Below are 14419 nucleotides of genomic sequence, written 5' to 3'. Positions count from 1 at the left end.
TTACAAGCATTAAATGAATATTAAAAGTAATCGTACTGAACCCCTGGCCATTAAAATGCTACTAACACAATTACTGCTTGGTTCATTCAGTACAGTCTTTCTATGCTAAGTTGCTTTAGTTCTTAAAACAGATCTGAAACTCAATTAGAAAAAAATTCATTGCAATTTAATTTTCTCAAAACAGTACAAATTTGCAAACCATATCATTCTCAAATTAGAATCTTGCAATTTTACCACAGCCACAGCAAGTAAAATGGAAGATCAATGCCAGAACAATCAGCTGCACAGTAAACTTGTGTTTCCTTTACACGTCACCCTTAACAAACCCTTGAGTGAACAAGCTCAAAGTCAATGCTTATACAAAACGCTATCGGTTCTAAATTACAAGGCCTTGCCAAATACTCATTTTTAATAACCTCCATCATTCAACTGATCAAAAAGTTGAACTGTAATTCAACAATTTTAACCACATAATTTCAACTTAAAACTCAGCTCCAAATATTAAAACTCCAATTCCAAAAATTTCTTTTTGACATAACAGCAAAGATGATACAGATCTCTGAAAGCTGCAAATACAAGTGCATGTCACATTTTGGAAAAACTGATCACAAATTTATTCACATATTTTGACCACAGCAGAAAATAAACTAGCGATTCCACAATCAATTTAGAAATCTAGTTAACCATCAATATAATCCAAAAAGCTTAGCCCTTCTGAGAACTAAGCACTCTCTCAAATTGAGTGTACTACACATGTAAACACGAATCATTACCCATTTCAAAGCTGGATATGCTTTGAAGCAAATAGTAAAAATAAGAACACACTGGATTTGACTTTCTCTGTCACTAACTTTTTTAACAGGTGAAATGAACTAATTCTGTTTTTTTAATAAAAGTGGAAAACCCAAACTCATTGAAAATTCCATCCATAATCCAATTCAATAAATATTTCAAACTTTATTCAACAATTAAATTTGTACTATATTTTGAAATAAAGGCAAACAAATGCCTAATAATCAACTTAAGCTGTATATTTCTCATACACATAGAACATGTTACTAGACTTAAATCCACACCGATTTTGAACTTTACACTTACAAATTTAACTTCAGTCATTTCTTTCAATTAAGCATTCACCTGTCAACAGTGATTAGCTATGTAATTTAGCCTAAGACAACCAAATCTCATGACAATGAAGTGCCTTTAATCAGCATCTTTACCTTAGCAAGCACAAGAGTTACCACACAATAATAAAATTTTGGATTAACACTCAAAAATGCTGGAGGAACTCAGCAGGTCAGGCAGCATCTACAGAAATGAAGGTTTCAAGGTCAATGTTTCAGGCCGAGACACTTCATCGGTAAAGTCCTTACGAAGGGTTTCAGTCCAAAACATTGACTGTTAATTCATTTCCATTTATGCTGTCTGACCAATTTGAGTTCCTCCAGCACTTTATGTGTGGCACTCTGGATCTCCAGCATCTGCAGAATCTCTTGTGTTTAGCATTATGAATCACCCCTTCATGGGGAGAGGTGGAAGTGGGGTGGTAGAATGAAGGTAGTGCTTTTAAATTGTTAAAAACACTTGGATTTACCAGCACAAGATCAAACATATTCTATATATTAAAATCATATTTACTATTATATTGCGGGAGCAAAAGGTAAGTGAAATAATCGACAAATATCTATTGCATAAGTAATAGGTATTCAGCTGTTAAAGTAAATGGCAGCGATTTCTCCATCAAGCTTCTAACGTGTAATATAGTTGAGGTTTCTAACCTAGCAGCAAATGATAAAGTTCTTAGCACCTTGGTTGTTTTTGGAAATGAGGGTTTAAGTGCTTGCAGTGAGATCAATTAGTTTGATTAAAAAATACGCTTTTTTAAATGGAATTTTATAAATGTCACCACTATCCGTGTATGAAACTAGGGCTCCTGTTCATGAAGCATTACATATTTTAAAGTATTTTTATTACATAGCCTACATCAACTGAAATTATCAGTGTACCCCTGTATCAATTGGCTCATTACATAACCATATCAGTCTAAATAATACAGCACATACCTCCTCTAGCTTTCAAAGCCACTTGCCAGCAATTAGAAAGCAGAAATGGACCAAAATAATTCACGTGGTCAGGATTACACGCCTAAAAGAAAAGCTGGATGGGAAAAATAAGTTTACAACAGAATTCCAAACAATTCACACAAAGTATTCTCCCCTAAATAATTATTTATCACTTTAGCAATTAAAAACACTTGCAAATACAAGGTAAAAATTTAAATGAAATATTCTGCCAAAATACTTCAGGGTTAAATGTGGGCACAACAATTTTGTGTACAAATTGACTCATGAAATAGATTGATTCTAAAATAAACATACAAATGTTTTGGTAAAACATGCAGACACAAGGATTTGTCCATTATTTCAACAATTCACCAAAAGCCTCTGAAGAAATATCAACAGGAGAGTGAAAATCAGGCCAGGGAATCCCAAGCTGCACCCAGGCCAAGAGGACAGGACTGTAGAACCTCTCTACAAGATAACTAACAAAACTGTAGATCCATAACTAAACAAGCCACCACACTTTCATGTAAAATAGGTCACTTGGACAATGAACAGCACCTTTTCAGTTCTTCAAGCAATGCACCTTTGAAAAGAACGGATGTTGCTAATAACATCTGCTTTCAAACTAAAAAATTGCACCAAATTTTAAAAAAACAACCTTAACCATACCACTTACAATTCCATAAACAGACACATTTTAAACATACTTCATCTGAAATCAACTTTCCTTTGACCTGCATTTTAATGAATATTCTGCAGAGTAAAGATTCCCCAATGGAACTTGAACCATAATAACCATGTAAAACATATGCAGTTGAAATACAAATAAAGAACTGAAATTGAGATGTTCTTTGAAACAATGTACAAGTCTTCTGTATTATCAGCAGCAATCCTGAATTGCCTACACTCTAATTTGATAATTTCTGAAAAAAACATTTTGTTCTTTGACTTTGATGCCTTTCAAGTTAGCCAAGAGGAACCAACAGTTCTTTGACTTTATTTGAGAAAAGGCTGAGCACAGAAATAGCCAATACCTCGGTTTTATCCTTGTAAGTTTCTTATGGCCACAGGAACCAATTTGAAAACACAGTGCAGAAGGGTAATTCCGGCTATGAATTCAAATTCACTGAATTAACAGATTATTTTTCTTAAAGTTAGTAGAAAGAGAAATCTTTCCATTAACCTGGTCAAGTAAGTTGAGTCTTAGACAACTTTCTAATCGACATTTAATTTTTTTTTAAACATTATCCAGAAAGCCAAATTATCCAAATAAACCTGAAAGTCCATGTGCTCATTTTTAGCTACAAATCAAGTTGGAATCAGAGTCAATAGCTTACCAAAATGCAGCAGTTTTTTCCAAATACTATGAACTTCTATGCTTTAAATGATAAAGTTTGTGCTGGGGTTGCAAATAGACAAACTACACAGATTTATTCCAAAAGCACCAATAACAAGAGTTTGCATTAAAAAAACTTACTTACCCATAGCCATCTCAATTTAAAACCAGAACACAATTGATTCTAAACTAAGGAATTTCAAATGTGCACCTGAAACTACAGTAATCTTTCACAAACCCAAATGCCAAGATGCATTCCTGTGTGTAAAGCCCATATTGAAAATTGTAGCAGCCAACTACATTTAGTCTGTGATCACCACTAATGATTTCTACACGCATTAATACTGCTAACTCTGCACTACTCCCAACAGTGAGGTACCTCAGCAGCAGCACCAAGTAGTACAAAACCATCTACATATTGCACTTTAGGTTCCTTACGAGGCACAGCACATTAATCACAAAAAAATCTTACCAACGTTAAGAAATATTCCAACAACAGAAAAAAAAACCCCGAAAAATCTAACAACTCAATCACTAAGAATGCAGATGGGTTTCAAGTTTGAGACAGAAAAAATAAGATCAATATACAAAACACCACCTAACATAGAGACTAATCAGCAGTCCATCAAAACAACAAGGTTGTAAGCTGAAATACAAAACTTAAGCAATGCTAACGTCCATTTTGTCATAAGAATCTACACGAAGAAAAAGCAACAGTAAGTGCAATTTGTAATAAACTGATAAAACTTGAGATGAAATCACAAACAGGCCAAACAACTGAGATACATCAACTTTCTATTCAATATTTTCTACTCCTAGTTCATTGCCCATGAGATTTTAAAAAATAAAGCAATAATCTAAATGCCCAATTTGCCCCACACATAAAAAAATAAATTAAACTATTCTGATGGCTCTATGATCCAACACACGAAAGTCACTGAAGGGATTCATACCATCGATCACGATAAAACAGTTCTTTCGGCTTTTCAAAAGGGTGCAGCGTCCATAAAAATGAAACCACTTAAATACCTGCAGATTATGAGACACATTCTGAATCTTGAACAGTTAAAAAGTGGCCAGGGTATTTATTTCCCTTCAGGAGAAAGGAATTTTTAAAAAGGCGGAAGGTGTTTGGATAGTGCAGCCATCCTCCTTTAGTGTGGGAGGCAAACTCCCTAGGAGTGGGGCGTGGATAGAAGAGTTGGGAGGCACCCAGGTGTGGTGGGAGGACCCCAAGAGGGGAAGAGCCCACCGCCCCTCTTGCTGCAACTGCAAGCTCTTTGTCCATTGCCCCAGAGCGCCTGCGCACAAAGCGCACCTCTCGAGGGGGAGGGGGAAAGCGCGGACCTTCGGGACCGATGGCTAAACATCACATATGAACCGGTGAGGGCTGCAGCATCATCCAACCATGGGTGTGGTTGAGAAAGAGGGCTGGCCTCCACAGGAGACTCTACCGGCGGAAGAGAGAGTCTTGCCGAGTACGGGTGAAGCCCGCGGCCTAACTCCGACCGAAAGCCGCACTGGTTGAGTTTTTTTAATTTGCCGTACATACACCCCCCGCACCGGCCGCGTTACCGAAGCCCTTACCGGTGACACGGGGAATTAATACAAACAATACGGGAGGTAGAGGGGGTGGGCCTGAGGGTGAAGCGAGCGGACGGCCTGCTGCTCTCCCGCTCCCGCCCGATCCTCACTCCACAAACATGGCGCGCACCGACTGCCTTGCCGCCACGTCACCGCGCCATGACGTCACCGGCCCCACCCAGCCCACTCACGTCACCCACATGTCTGCCGTCACGGCGCCCGGTCCATCACGCAGCATGGAACAGGGCAACAGGTTTTAATTCAGAAGTGCACCAAGACCGTACACAACTTAATCGTCTCTGTCTCAGGTGCTGGAATATCTTTTAAACTAGGCATCCAGCTTCCCACATTTCACCAACTATCTGTGGCAGACATCCCACCTTGCAAAAATTCATTTCAGGGAGGTAGCACCCCCGAAACCCCATATCGCCCTCCCAAGGATGACTTGGTCGACCTCGAAGGGTGTATGTAATACTTTGTTTAGTGATTTTGTCTAATCTGTAAACCAAGTTGGGTATATGCAGAAAATGTGACATTAAAATATGTACTTATATTATCATGTTTGTTCTATTAAAACTTTAAGCAAGTCTACAGGGAGTTTGGCCTCATCACGTAGGACATCGATAGCGTAGCTCCTTAGCAGCTAGCCAGCTAGTTTAAATAACATTAGCTATGCTGATGAACGAATGACACCTGTTAAACTCACCTCAACATGTCTTTTACAGCCTTAACCCACCATGGGCAATAGAAAGGTCACTGTTGCAAACAGTGCAGCAAGCAACACTGTCATTATTTTTGAGGTCGACTGTAAAGCCCACCCACAGAGAAAACTGATAGGTCTACTTAGCAGGAGTCCCCAACCTTTTTTGCACCGCTGACCAGTTTAATATTGACAATATTCCAACCAGTATTATTACTTTTTCTTTTTACTTTTAAACTTACATTATTTTTTGTATTTTGTTTTCACGGTAACATGACCCTCACTAACATGCTAGTAGAGAGAGTTTTATTTGGGTTTTTAGTGCTGGAAATAGTTACATTCGGACACGTCTCATTAGCGGGACAGAAGCATGGTCACATTGTGTATTCCAGGGACCAGCTGATTGAGCTATTGCCGGCCGGTTTAGCGAGCAGAACGGCGGACACCCCTGCTGAAATTTGGAGGAAAACACACACAGGATGCAGAGGGAGATCACAAAGTCAAGGAAAGAGGACCGGGTCGAGACAACAGAGACTTAGGGAGAAGAGGAGTTCGGTGGGTAATAAAATGGATGAGTTCACGGCGATAGCCAGGCGTCAGAGAACATTTCGGGAGTGCAGTGTTATGTGTTTCATTGGAACGGGGCTGCACGAGGACATACCCAATCAAAACTTCTCCATGGACGGCTTCCAGACCGTTCGGGCTGACCGGAAGTGCACTGAGAGCGGTAAGCGAAAAGGAGTTGGGTGCTTACTGTTCTGGTTACAACAGATGATGCAATCCGGGTCATATTACAATCGAGGAACGTGTTTGTAGGCCGGATATTGAACTTTTTGCTGTTGGACTTTGGCCATATTCCACCGAGATACAACACTGGGTGGCACGGGAGGTCGTTCCTGCCTGTGGCCATCGAACTTGCAGCTCCTCCCGTGGGGGGTCAGACACCTTGAGCCAATAGGCTGGTCCTGGACTTATTTTCCATCTGCCATAGTTTGCATTTTGTTGTTTGATTGTTTGTGGTTTTTGTATTGCTATATTTACGCTCTATTTCTGGTTGGTGCGGCTGTAACAAAACCCAATTTCCCTCGGGATCAATAACGTATATCTATCTATCTATTTATCTAATATTCTTGCGGACCAGCCGACTTGGGGGGGGGGGGGTTGTTAATCACGACCGGAATATAGGTGATAAGTCAACTATAAGTCACTTATCAGTGGCTAATACACTCAATTTCATTTCTAAAAGGGTTTATCTAATGAATTCAGTATTAAACACACAGTGCATATTTTCCTCGTATGAACATATAAAGTCATTGTAACACACCATTATCGGTGAATCAGTGGGAGCCCTGGGCTTGTTTCCCTGCAACAAGACGGTGCCATCGAGGGATGACGGGAGACAGCGATACTCAAAGGGGGTTCCTCATGTCCAGTCTATTCCGCAATTCAGTTTTCGTTGCATTCATTACAGAAAACCCCGCTTCGCAGAGAAATGTTGGAAATGGAAGCAACGTTTTCAGGGCTTTCGTGACTATCTCAGGATATTTAGCCTTGACTTTGATCCAGAATGCCGGCAGAGATGTTGTATCAAACATACTTTTCAGCCCCCGTCATTTGCAAGCTCGAGGAGTTGATCTTCTTCCCGCGCTGACATGGATGATGTGTGGGTAATGACCTCGCGTGCGTTCAAGTTCAACAGTGCGTGACAGGGAATAAGGAAAGGTGCAGCTGACTCATCGTTTCATATTGCCAAATCATACCGTTTCCTTGCGGCCCGGTGGTTGGGGACCACTCTTAGCATGAAGAGAGACCAATCAGGATGCTCGCTCTCCCTCTCAAAAAAAATCAATTTCCGGGATATTGTAGATAATATCCGGGTGTCAAGGAACCACTATCAATATGCGGGAGACTCCTGGAACTTCCGGGAGAGGTGGGATGTCTGCTGTGGCACACCATACCATGATCACGTGCTCAACCGAGTCTGAGACATTACAAAAATCACATGCTTAGAGGCTAGTGCCCATATGCCAACAGCTCAGCCTCACCAACCACTTCCTACCTATTCCTTCCCAAAAGGTGCCTCCCCTGGGCTGATGGAAATATATTGTAATACCACTTCTATCCCACAATTTCTGCCATTCCCCAATCCCAACCAACTTAATACAAGATTGGGCTTCATATTTTCCCATATCATCTATAATATCTACCCCAAACTTAGTAAGTACATGTTTTGCTATAACATCTGCCCTTTCATTACCCAATACACACACATGTGCAGGTAGCCAACAAAACTCCACTGCTATTCAGCACTCTCCAGAACATATAGATTATAATACACTTTCATCAACAGATCAGGTCTCTTTGAACACTTCGATTCCAAACTCTACAGTGCCAAGGCAGAGTGTGAGCAGACCACACAACTCTGGCTTAACTCATTCAACCTATTGCAGACTAATGATAATGGCCATAAATTCTGCTATAGACGGACAACCCATCTGTGAGCCTTTTCCCACTTCAACATTAAACCAGAGGATATATATCGCAGAGCCCACCCAGTTACTAACTGGGTCTTTAGAACCATCTGTAAAGATAAGTAAAAAAAGAAAAATAATGTTGCCGTAAATGACCAGACACCCTCTCACCACCTGCAAGATCCTGTCTGTCTCCCAGTAACATCAAATCTATTCCCACATCTGAAAATTTCCACGGTGGAACTCCTGACCAGGCTACATTTGGGCTAATTCGCAAATCCCCAAGACCACACTCCCTGCACGTAATCACTATTTATCCACACAAAACATTTACCAACTTTGCTAGTATATTCCAAACAATCCATTAAAACACAATGTGTCAAATGGGACACCCCCTACCCTACTAAGCAAGTCCAGAATGTAAGGCACAGTTTTATCTCCCCGCAGGTCAAGGGGCATCTCGCCTAGTTCAACCCCCAGTGCATCTCTTGATGTGGTTTGGAATGCTCCACTACAGATTCTGACTGCACTGGCTGCAGGACGTCCAACCTCTATAAAACTGAGCAAGCTGCCTCCCCATAAATCATACAGCCGTAATCCAGACAACAGTGTATTAAAGCTCGATAAATTATCAATAGAGCAGCCCTAGAAACTCCCCAGTCATACCTAGCCACACAGTTAATGACCTGTCACAAATGTCAACTGTACTCCTTTCCATAGTTGCTGCCCGGTCTGCATCTTGTGTGTGTTGCTCCAAGTCCAGCAACTGCAGATTCTCTAGTTAATGACCTGCTTACATTTATCCTCCAAAAACTTTTAATGTGTTGTCCAAGTCAGACTCGCACCCAGCCAAAGCCCCAAATGTTGAAACACAGGAAGAGTCAAACAGATTAAGGTGAATATAATCCACCCTATGTTTCCAAGTAAAAACCATATGTTTTGATTGAGAAGCAGAAAATTTAAAACCCCAGTCCAAAGACCATTCTTACTTTGCTGACGCCGTTTACATAGAGTTTACACATAGGAAGTATTACCCCTTTTTCACAGATCCCCATCATCATATAGAGCCAGACCGAAGCCAGACCCAGCACCATGAAAAATATCATTAATCCTCATATTAAACAATATTGAACAAATAACACTACCCATTATCCACCACACACTCTGATGAATATCATCTCCCAGTAGTCCAGGGCATCATATGTAGATCTCCCTTTATGAAACCCACATTGGTTGCAACTAAATAATTCTCTCTTCTACAAAACAAATATCAGCCCAATTACTATCATTTTCTCCATTATTTTACATCGTGAAGAGGTGAGAGCAATAGGGCTGCAGCTACTTGTCAATGTCGGATCGCACCTAGGTTTAACAATAGGCAGCACCACAGCCCTTTTCCAGTCTCCTGGGAGCATTCCTTGCTTTCAGACCTCATGATAAAACTCAAGCAACCTCTTTAGGGCTGTCTCAGGCAGATGCTGGAGCATATGATAACTTACCATATTCTGTCCTGGGTTATAGAGAAGTTTAGGGCCCTGACGGTTTCTGCACTTGCTCCTCATAGGGTCCAGGGGAACACCTTGTCAAACCCTGGGGATTTATCCACCCTGATTTGCCTCAGGGTAGCAGAGTCCATGAAGTTGATGCCACTTTGTCTCACCTGTCTAGTATCTGTGTCCATCTCCTGAATAAATACAGATGTAAAGAATGCATTTTGGATCTCCCCCAACTGTTTTGGCTCCACACATGGATTGCCATTCTTGTCTTCCAGAGGACCAATTTTATCCCTTGCAATCCTTTTGCTCTTAACATACAGTGCCTGTAGAATCCCTTAGGATTCTCCTTCACCTCATTTGCTGGAGCAACTTCATGCCTTCTTTTATCCCTCCTGATTTCTTTCTTGAGTGTTCTCTTGCATTGCTTACACTCCATGGGCACCTCTTTTGTTCCCACCTGCCCACACCTGCTATGCACCTCCTTCTTTCCCTTAACCAGGGCCTCAATATCTCTTCAAAACCAAGGTTCCCTGCACTTGTTATCTTTGCCCTTTACTCTGACAGGCACATACAAGCTTTGTACTCTCAAAATTCCATTTTTCAAGGCCACCCACTTTCCAAGTACACCTTTGCCAGAAAACAGCCTGTCCCAATCCACACTTGCCCGATCTGATACCATCAAAATGGCCTTTCTCCAATTTAGAATCTCAACCCACAGACCAGACCTATCTTTTTGCATATTTACTTTGAAACTAATGGCATTGTCGTCACTGGATGTGAAGTGTTTCCCTACACAAATGTCTGTCACCTGCCCTATCTCCTTTATAACAGATCCAGTATCACACACTCTCTCATTGGGACCTCTACGTACTGATGAGGGAAACTTTCCCAAACACACTTGACAAACCCTGTCCCATCTAGACCTTTTACAGGTTGGGATTCCCAGTCAATATTGGAAAGTTAAAATCACCTACTATAACAACCTCATGTTTCTTGCAACAGTCTACGCTTTCTTTACATATTTGTTCTTCTAAATCCCTCGGACTGTTGGGTGTCTATAATATAGCCTCATTAATGTGGTCATACCTTTCTTATTTCTCAGTTCCACCCATAACACCTCACTAGTTGAGATTCCCATTCTGTCCCAATGAAGAACTGCCACGACATTTTCCCCAACTGCTAACACGACCCCTCCTGCTCCATCACATCTAAAACAATGGAACCCTGGAATACTGAGCTGCCTGTCCTACCCCTCCAGCAATCAAGTCTCACTAATGGCTGCAATATCATAATTAGATTAGATTAGATTAGTTTATGAGGACACACAGTCCTCTTTTATGTCATTTAGTAATGCATGCATTAAGAAGTGATACAATATTCCTCCGGTGTGATATCACAGAAACACAGGACAGACCAAGACTGAAAAGCTAACAAAAACCACATAATTATAACATATAGTTACAACAGTGCAACAATACCATAACTTGATGAAGAACAGGCCATGACACAGTAAAAAAAGTTCAAAGTCTCTCGAATGTCCCACGTCTCACGCAGACGGGAGAAGGAAGAAAACTCTCCCTGCCATGCCTGACCACAGTCTGACTCTGAGTCATCCGAAAACTGCGAGCCTCTGACCAGCCCTCCGACACCAAGTACCGAGCACCATCTCTATCCGAATGATTTTTTGGGCTGAAAGATGGCAGATGGAGTTTAATACAGACAAGTGTGAGGTATTGCACATTGGAAGGACAAACCAAGGTAGAACATACAGAGTTAATGGTAGGGCACTGAGGAGTGCAGTAGAACAGAGGGATCTGAGAATACAGATACAAAATTCTCTAAAAGTGGCATCATAGGTAGATAGGGTTGTAAAGAGAGCTTTTGGTACATTGGCCTTTATTAATCAAAGTATTGAGTATAAGAACTGGAATGTTATGATGAGGTTGTATAAGGCATTGGTGAGGCCGAATCTGGAGTATTGTGTTCAGTTTTGGTCACCAAATTACAGGAAGGATATAAATAAGGTTGAAAGAGTGCAGAGAAGGTTTACAAGGATGTTGCCGGGACTTGAGAAACTCAGTTACAGAGAAAGGTTGAATAGGTTAGGACCTTATTCCCTGGAGTGTAGAAGAATGAGGGGAGATTTGATAGAGGTATATAAAATTATGATGGGTATAGATAGAGTGAATGCAAGCTGGCTTTTTCCACTGAGGCAAGGGGAGTAAAAAACCAGAGGACATGGGTTAAGGGTGAGGAGGGAAAAGTTTAAAGGGAACATTGGGGGGGGGTTTCTTCACACAGAGAGTGGTGGGAGTATGGAATGAGCTGCCAGATGAGGTGGTAAATGCGGGTTCTTTTTTAACATTTAAGAATAAATTGGACAGATACATGGATGGGAGGTGTATGGAGGGATATGGTCCATGTGCAGGTCAGTGGGACTAGGCAGAAAATGGTTCGGCACAGCCAAGAAGGGCCAAAAGGCCTGTTTCTGTGCTGTAGTTTTTCTATGGTTTCTATGGATTCGACATCAACCTTGGTCGCCAGCAGCAGGTGAAGCCGGGGATTTGGGGCCTTCCCTCCAGAAGATTCTCGATCGCCCAGTAATAGCGGCAGCGAACTGGGCATTTCGGAAATTTCTCCAGATGTTCCTCTGTGCTTTCACATCTGTCTCCATCAAATCAGAATTGTCCACAGCCCCTATTTAACAGAAACGATGCATGTGTTTATCCATGGCCTGAGCTGAGCTCATCTGCCTTTACTACAATAATTCTCACATTGAAATATATGCATCTCAGGACACTAGTCACACCATGCTCAACCTTTTGATTCCTAACTTTGTCTTGAGGTCTTACCAACATCTGCCTCCACAACCTCACCACTAACTGCCCTGGCACTCTGGTTCCCATCACCCTGCAACTCTAGTTTAAATCCCACCGTGCAGCATTAACAAACCTTCCCATCAGGATATTAGTCCCCCTCCAGTTCAGGTGCAAAACTGCCCCTTCTGTACAGGTCCCACCTTCCCTGGAAGAGAGCCCAATGATCCAAAAATCTTCTGCCCTCCCTCCAACACCCTTATTAAGCTGTATGTATAATCTTCCAAGTTCTGGCCTCACTAGCACGTGACACGGGTAGCAACCCTGAGATCACAACTCTGGAGGTCCTGCACTCCCTCGTCAGTTGTGTTCTATGGACCACAACCTCTGGCTCTTCCACCCGGGAGGCAACACAGCATCCGGGAATCTCGTTCTCACTCACAGAACTTCTTCTCTGTCCCTAACTAACAAATCCCCTATCACCACAGCGTGTCTCTTCTCCCCCCTCCTTTCCTCCTGAGACACGGAGGCAGACTCAATGGGCTGTAGTACCCACACTATTTTCAACAAATTTCAATTCAGCCAACATAAAGTTATCATCCATGGCAATCTCAAACACCTCTTGTTTCTCACAATCCTTCCCTTTGTCCATCAAAATAGGCTGTCATTAACATAATCATCCCTCAAATTGTCTAGTCTAGGTATTTTTGAAAACTTGTTTCCCAGACATTCAGCCTTTTCTTTGTCCGTTGTAGCTAAATTTCCATTATCCACTAACACTGGAATCTGGTGATCAGCTCCGATACCATTCATTTTCTATAGCATTCTCCACACCACTCTCATGCAGTTTCCATTAGACTAAAAACCATAAGGAATAGGAGCAGAATGAGGCTATTTGGCCCATCAAGTCTGCTCCACTATTTAATCACAGCTGATCCTTTTTTTCTCTCCTCCTCAACTCCATTTCTTGGCCTCCCCATAACCTTTGATGGCATGTCCAAACAAGAACCTACCAATCTCTGCCTAAAATATACCCAATGACCTGGCCTCCACAGCTACATGTGGCAACAAATTCCACAAATTCACCACCACTTGGCTAGAGAAATTTTTCCGCATCTCTGTTTTAAATGGATTCCCCTCTATCCTGAGGCTGTTCTCTCTTGCCCTAGACTCTCCCATCATGGCAAACATCCTTTCCACGTCTACTCTGTCTAGGCCTTTCAACATTCGAAAGGTTTCAATGAAATCCCCCCCATCCTTCTAAATTCCAAAGAGTACAGACCCAGAGCCATCAAATGTTCCTCGTATGATAACCCTTTCATTCCTGCAATCATCCTTGTGAATCTCCTCTGGACCTTCACCAATGCCAGCACATCTCTTCTAAGAAGAGGAGACCAAAACTGTTCACAATACTCAAGGTGAGGCCTCACCAGTGCCTTATAAAGCCTCAGCATCACATCCCTGCTCTTGTATTCTAGACCAGGGGTCCCCACCTTTTTGCACTGCGGACCCGCCGACAGGGGGGGGGGAGAGGGGGGGCGGGGCGGGGGCGGGTGGTGGTTAATCATGACCAGAATATAGGTGATAAGTCAACTATAAGTCACTTATCAGTGGCCAATACACTCAATTTCGTTTCTAAAAGGGTTTATCTAACAAATTTAATATTAAACACACAGCACATATTTTCCTCGCATGAATATAGTGATAAGTCAATTATGAGGGGGTTCCTTATGTCCAGTCTATTCCGCAATTTAGTTTTTGTTGCATTCGTTGCAGAAAACTCCGCTTCGCAGAGATATGAGGTTGGAAATGGAAGCAACGTTTTCAGTGCTTTCGTGGCTATCTCAGGATATTCAGCCTTGACTTTGATCCAGAATGCCGGCAGAGATGTTATGTCAAACATACTTTTCAGCCCACCATCATTTGCAAGCTCAAGGAGTTGATCTTCTTCCC

At 41.8% G+C, this 14419-nt stretch overlaps 1 protein-coding gene across 2 annotated transcripts in view; it reads right to left on the bottom strand.

Moving 5' to 3' along the window:
• Positions 1–5078, bottom strand: part of cpne1 (copine I) — an 83468-nt gene extending 78390 nt beyond the window's left edge. Inside the window, exon 1 of one of the 2 annotated variants that reach the window (XM_072244668.1) lies at positions 4987–5078. The gene's annotated coding sequence lies outside the window, so the exon portion shown is untranslated. Of the gene's footprint in view, positions 1–2063; positions 2155–4986 lie in introns of those variants that run through there. The other variant, XM_072244658.1, reaches the window with a different exon arrangement.
• Between the last annotated feature and the right edge of the window lie 9341 nt (positions 5079–14419).

The sequence above is a fragment of the Mobula birostris genome, chromosome 2 (genome assembly GCF_030028105.1).
Source record: "Mobula birostris isolate sMobBir1 chromosome 2, sMobBir1.hap1, whole genome shotgun sequence".
Lineage (NCBI taxonomy): Eukaryota > Metazoa > Chordata > Chondrichthyes > Myliobatiformes > Myliobatidae > Mobula > Mobula birostris.
Note: the sequence above shows the minus strand (reverse complement) of the source record. Positions and strands in the feature narration are given on the sequence as shown.